The sequence below is a fragment of the Ovis canadensis genome, chromosome 17 (assembly GCF_042477335.2).
Source record: "Ovis canadensis isolate MfBH-ARS-UI-01 breed Bighorn chromosome 17, ARS-UI_OviCan_v2, whole genome shotgun sequence".
Classification (NCBI taxonomy): Eukaryota; Metazoa; Chordata; class Mammalia; order Artiodactyla; family Bovidae; genus Ovis; species Ovis canadensis.
This window is the reverse complement of record NC_091261.1, coordinates 79,178,149-79,184,221: the sequence shown is the minus strand read 5'-3', so window position 1 is coordinate 79,184,221 and position 6,073 is coordinate 79,178,149.

Sequence of the window (6,073 nt, the reverse complement as noted above, 5' to 3'; positions counted from 1 at the left end):
GCTCTTGCAGCGGGGTCTTTTGGAAGCGCCGGCCTAGCTTTTACCCCCTCCACCCAGAGGTGAGCCCGAGCTGGCCTCGCCCCACTCCCCAGCCTGCCCGGGCCCACACCCCATGCTTTCCCCGCGCCTCGGTCATCCTGACTGTATCACAGCCGTGTGACCACCCCTCGCCTTCCTCGCTTCTGACCCATCCCACCAGATGCTCCCTCTGCCGTCATCAGATCCGTCAGCCTGGTCCCTCGGGTCAGAGGCCCCCCGACTCCCACAACCACCCCGTGACCACGCCTGTCACACGGAAGAGTGACAGCTGCTTTCCTAACCTGTCTTGTCTGCTCCGAGTTCCAGCACACGGTGGGCCCCCCTGCTAAGCCTGTGTTTGTTGAATGACTGAATGAGGGGCCCCAGAGCCTGCCCTGCTGACCCTGGAGCACAGCCATGAGGGTGCGGGTGGCCGGGCGGGCGGCCCACCCATCAGCCTGGCACGGTGCCTGACCAGATGGAGCAGCGCCCCCGAGGAGGAGCTTCATCACCCTGGGGTCGGTCCGCAGGTGTGTGGGCGTGTCGCTTCTGCCCGCCATGGGACCCACATCCATCACGCTGTCCCTGGGATGCTGGGGTGGGGTGAGCAGGCAGCGGCCCCTCCGCCAGGCTCTGGCGGCGGGGGGGCTTGGAGGAAATCTGCAGTTCTGTTAGCACAGGGGAGACCGAGGCCGGGACAAGGGCAACAAAATAAAGAGTGTGGACTCTGCAGCCAGACCAATCTGTGTTTGAGTGACAGCTCTGGGCCTCACTCGTGTGACCCTGGGCAGGTCTCTGGCCTCTGGGAGCCAAGGTCCTTGTCTGTAAAATGGGGACACGGCAGTGCCCCAGAAGAGGGGATTCGCGCTGTGCCTGCCTTGTGCCCCTACCCCCCACCCTACCCCCTGGCCTGGCCCCCGGTGGAGGAGGGGGAAGCAAAGATGGTGGCTGCGAGGGGCAGGGCCATCAGATTCAGGCAGGACTGGCTAATTGTCTGGGCTGTCAGGGGGAAGGAGACATTGATGGATGCTCCTCTGGGCCAGAAGGGCTGCGGGAGGGGGTGGCTGAGTGATGACCAGGCCCCGTGGTAAGTACAGCTCGGCTGACCCAACCTGCGGGGCCAGGGGGACATCGTGGCCTGGAACCTCTCCCAGCCCCACCCGGTTTGCTGAGAAGTCACCGCCTCCCTCCTCCTTTGCATTTCAATTACCAAAACAAATGCTTTCTGAGCCATCATTTCACCTGAATTGCACAACGGCCCCGGGGAGTCGGATTGAAGAGCCTCACCCCACAGGTGGGGGCCCCCACTCCACGAATGGAGGGGACTCATTCACTCAGCTGTTGAGTACTGAGTACCCACGGGACTGAGCATCGGACAAGAAGGCTTTGGCCGCCTGCAGGCCTGCGCTGGGCACCCTGGACGATATGGGACTGGGTTTTGCATCCATCACGCTCAGTACTGGGAGTGTGGCGGGCAGACAGCATCCTGCCTGGCTCGTGCTCCCTGGCAGTGATGGTGGCCTCGGCGCCAGGCACAGTCTGCACTTAAAGTGCGTTCTCATTTAGTCATCCAAGGTGGATGTCGGTGACCCTGTTCTCCAGTTTCAAAAACTGGAGCTCAAAGCGGGGGTGATTTGAGTTGCTTGGGGTCCCCCAGCTGGGAGGTGATGAGAGGCGCCTACATGCCCACCCCAGACCTTCGCTCGCTTCCTGGGGCCAGAGCCATACCTTTGCCCAGGGGGGCTCATATATGAACCCCACACACTCCAAGAGCACCGCGCTCAGCCTAGCCTCCCCAACGCCTCCCTGCTATGGGGGTGAAGGCCAGGATGGGATCTCACCTCCCAGCATCCGACGGCACCCTGGAGGGCCCCTCCCACATGTCCTGCCCCCCACCCTGGCTTGAACTCACTGGGAGCCCCCTTAGGGGGCCGACGGCCACACCCAGCTCATTTGAGGGCAGAACAGCCCAGGCAGAGGTAGGATGGGGCTCGCACCCCAGCTTCAAGGAGTCAGGCGGCCTCTCTGAGCCTCACTCTGCCCCCCTCTCCTGTCCCACGGAGGTGACAGCACAGGGTCCCCCAGGGGCCTTAAGATGCAGCCAGGCCCGAAGTGGGAGCCACCGCCACGAGCTGGGCCCGTGTGCAGCGTGACGAGCATGGTCCTGCTGGGACCAGCGTGCTGAGGCGCACACGATCACTCTTGTTCTCTCCCCCTAGGGCCGGAGCAGGTACTCAGGGGACCCTGGGTCGGTGCTGGGGTGGGGGGGCAGGGCCTGCTCCCCTGAGGCAGGCAGCGGGGCTGGGACAGCTGGCGGAGCTGTGGGGCTGGGAGTGTAGAGGGGTGCCGGGCCTGGCCTGTGCCGACCTACCCAGCGAAGCAGAGCCGGGTCTAATGAAGTGGGCTAGCCCCAGGCCGGCACTGATTTCACGATTCGGTGGCCACTTCGCAGCCAGTAAATGTCACCGAGAGAGGAGCTGTGGGCCCTGGCACGGACCCAGTCTCTGGAGGGATGGGTGTGGGCAGTCTGCCGGGGGTGTCCAGGGATCCCTGTGGAATGCTGCTACCAGCGCCAGGCTCCTGGGCCCTCGGGGCTCCTCTCCAAGTCCCGGGGGCTGAGCCCAGGTTGCTCCAGGGTCACCTACTCAGAGACATAGTGACACAGCCCCGCTCCTGTGTCAACCCAGGGGGCCCGAGCTCGGGGGCCCCAAAGGCCATATCCTGCCACCCTCTCTTCATGGGGACGCATTTTGGGGTGGTCTGCCCAGGGCACGGGAGCAAAGCCAAGGAAGAATCACCTCCTTCCCCCGCCCTTGCGGCTCCTGCCGCCCTGAGCTGTCTCCTCCGACACCTGAGCCAGGATGAGCTAACAGTGAACAGCCATAACCACACAGCGGCAGGCCACGCTTAATAAAGCCTCGCTGTGGCAGGTGTTGGCTCAGACCTGGGATCCATGATGACCCTGCAGCTGGCTGGGAACTGACTCTGTCCCGTGGAAGACGGGTGCGGGGCTCCAGAGGCCGAGCCCTCTCCTCTGAGCAGCGCTGCCCCCCACCCAGCCCTGCGGTGCCACCCCTAGTCCTCATGGGACCCTTCTCTGCCTGGCCAGAGGAGATGGTGCCTGGCCCCCCTGTCTGCCCTGCGTCTTCCTCCCATCATCTGGGATCACCAGGAGGCGGGAGGTGGGGTGGGGCGCCCTGACAGGCATTGCTTTTCCACTGCTCCTAGTGGACACTCCGCGCCACCCCCCACCTGCCACTCCAGCTTCCTGGCCCACGGGAGCCGGAGTTGGGGAGAAGGGAGGCTCGCCCTTTCCAGGTTTGAACTTGAGGAGGAACTGGGCTTCCTGGGGGACGGAAGCAAGAGGAGCAGGGGGCAGGGAAGGGGCGTCCCTGTGCACCCTTCCTTCCCCGTTGCCTGTCTCCTGCGGGAGCCTCCATCTCCTGGTCTGAGACCTGACAGCCAAGCTCTGCTCACCCTCGACCCCACACTTCCTGCAAATACTCTTGACGTTGCATCGGTGACGGATGGGACATCGGTGACGGATGGCTGATGCGGGCTCTGCAGGCAGAGGGTCAGCACCTGTCACGCCGTGACTTGCGTGTCACCATCGCAGCCGGGGTCCCTGGGCCCAGTGGGAGCCATCCCTGGGCCTTCTACATCTCCTGACCACCTTCCCCACCTAAGGAGCCCCTCCAGGTCGGGCCCTGGCTTCCTGATTACTGCCTTGCTGGGCCTCTCCGCCTGACACCCAGTACAGGTTGGTCACAGCAGAGCTTGGCGGATGGGGATGCTGGGGCTGGGGCTGCCCCTGGAGCCCGGAGGGCCTCCTGGAGCGGGGAGTGGGGTGAGGATGTGGCCCAGGGATGCCCCTGGTGGAGACATACATGCCCACTCCATCTGAGAGCTGCTCCCTGCCCTCCCTTCTGGGCATTTCCGGGGACCTTCCTACGTGGGGCAGGGAGCCCTGGTATCCCCAGCTGCTCCCCCTCTATTCCATGGGGAAAGCAGGGAGGAGAGAAAAGCCGTATTAATAAAAGAATAGGACGCTGAGACGGCCGCCCAGCGTGTGCAGCTCAGAATAGCAATGTGCTTTCTCAAGGCAAACAGAACTCCCCAGGTGTTAATGCAAATTCACTCCAGTTAAGATGAAAGAGGGTTGTTTCCCCTTTGCCAGCTAATATGAAGGACTTAATAGATTCTGCTTGAGGAACTTGGCTGGGAGCGGAAGGCTGGGGGAGGGACCCGGGCGTGGGCAAAGAAGCTGGGGGTGGGGGGGTCCCCAGGGGTCTTAGGGCAGAGCGCCTGTCGCAGCAGGCCTGACTGACAGCGCTGCCCCGGCCGCCACTTGGGCTCTCAGGAGCTGGTCACGTGGCCGGAGTCAAGGCAGTGCCAGGCCCCCTGCCCTGTTGCCCACTGCCCTTCATGCCAGCGCAGGGGCTGGCACCAGAACTGCCCACTCCCCAGTTTGTTCCAGAGGAGGGTGGAGCTGGGAGAGAGGGTCAGGTGAGGCAGGCTGACCCTGCAGGGTGCCTGGTTCAAGACCCTGGCCCACCCCCCACCCCCTCCCACCCCTCTCCCCAGCCCCACCCCATGGGGACCCTGGGTCTGTCTTTACTCTGCTCCCCGGAGGCAAAAGGGAGGTAAAAGAGACCAGCCTGTGGAATTCTTTTAGAAACACCTGCATTCATAGATGCCTGCAACAGGAAGCTTTGCCCCGGGTTCCTCTCATCCAAATTTGGACCTGGGCTCGAGGACAAGGGAGCCTGGAGAGTTGGGGAAGGGACCTTCTGGGCCACACGGCTGCAAGCAGAGAGCTGTTCTCCGGAGGCACAGGCTGGACCCCGACAGGCCAGGGCAGGACTGTCCGTCTGAGTGGCTCTGCCAGTCACGGGCGCCTCCAGCCCAGACCCCCCAGATCACTCTGCACACTTGTCTCCCTGAGTCACCCTCCCCTGGGAACCATGCAGGGCCACTGCTGGGGAGGTTGGGGCCTCAGAGGCCGGGCTGCCTGGTGGCCCAGGAAAAGTGGCTCTGGAGGAAGGGAGACTTCAGGGAGGTCGGCAGGGGGGAGAGTGGGCAGGAGAGAGGCTGTCCACAGTTCTGGGTTTAACTCCATCTCCTGGGTAAATGGCACAGCAGGTGCCTACAAGGAGACACCTCCGCAGCCTTCTTGCCTTTTGTTTACTGACTTAATTCCTCCAGATCAAAGGCCCCTTCCTCCCTGAGCAGGCAGGCGGGGGAATTACATTATTTATATTGAAAATGGGCAAGAACTCCATGGGGACTTCTTCCTCATGGCTGATAGGAGAAAATGAGGTCACTGCATGCCCGTCGCCGCCCCACCCCACCCCCAACCCCGGCGTCTGCAGTGGGTGCCCACGGGCTCAGGATGGGCTACTCCAGGTGCCGGGCAGGCCAAGGGCTGCCCACCCGCCCGCGCTCACCTTGAGTCTCCAGTAAATTATTGACCGGAGCAGCAGGTATTAATGTGACGAAGCCAGAACATCCTCTCCAGGCAGCCCCCAGCCTGGGTGATCTATCATCTCCCTGGGCTTTGCAGTTGGCACTGGGCAAACACAGCGAGGACAGAGAGGCCAGATGCAGGTCATTAAGCTCTGGGTGCAGGTGGAGTGAGGGGGCCTGGGCGGGGGCCACAGGTGGGTCTGATCGTTCTTGGGCTGGGGTTTCCTCTGGGTCACCTACTGCTCTTTCCTCTGCTTCCTCATGCACCGGCACCCCCTCTTCCCCCCCGCCGCCCCATCCTCAAAGGAAGCCTCCAGAGAAAGAGTCACTGGGCTTAGGGCTTCCCTGGGCATGATCAACTCCCACAAACCCCGACAAAACTCCCTTCTCGATGAGGAAACTGCTGTGCCCAAAAGTTAGGCAACTTGTCTGGACCACATGGCTGCTAAGTGGCTGAAACCCAGGTCTTCTCTGAGTTCCAGGTCAGGGGCTTTGAGGCCGTGTGATGTCCTTTGGCCCTCCCCATGGTTATGTGAAAGGAAAAGATGCCACGTTTCTTTGTGTGTATAGCTAGCTCTTGGTACTTGCA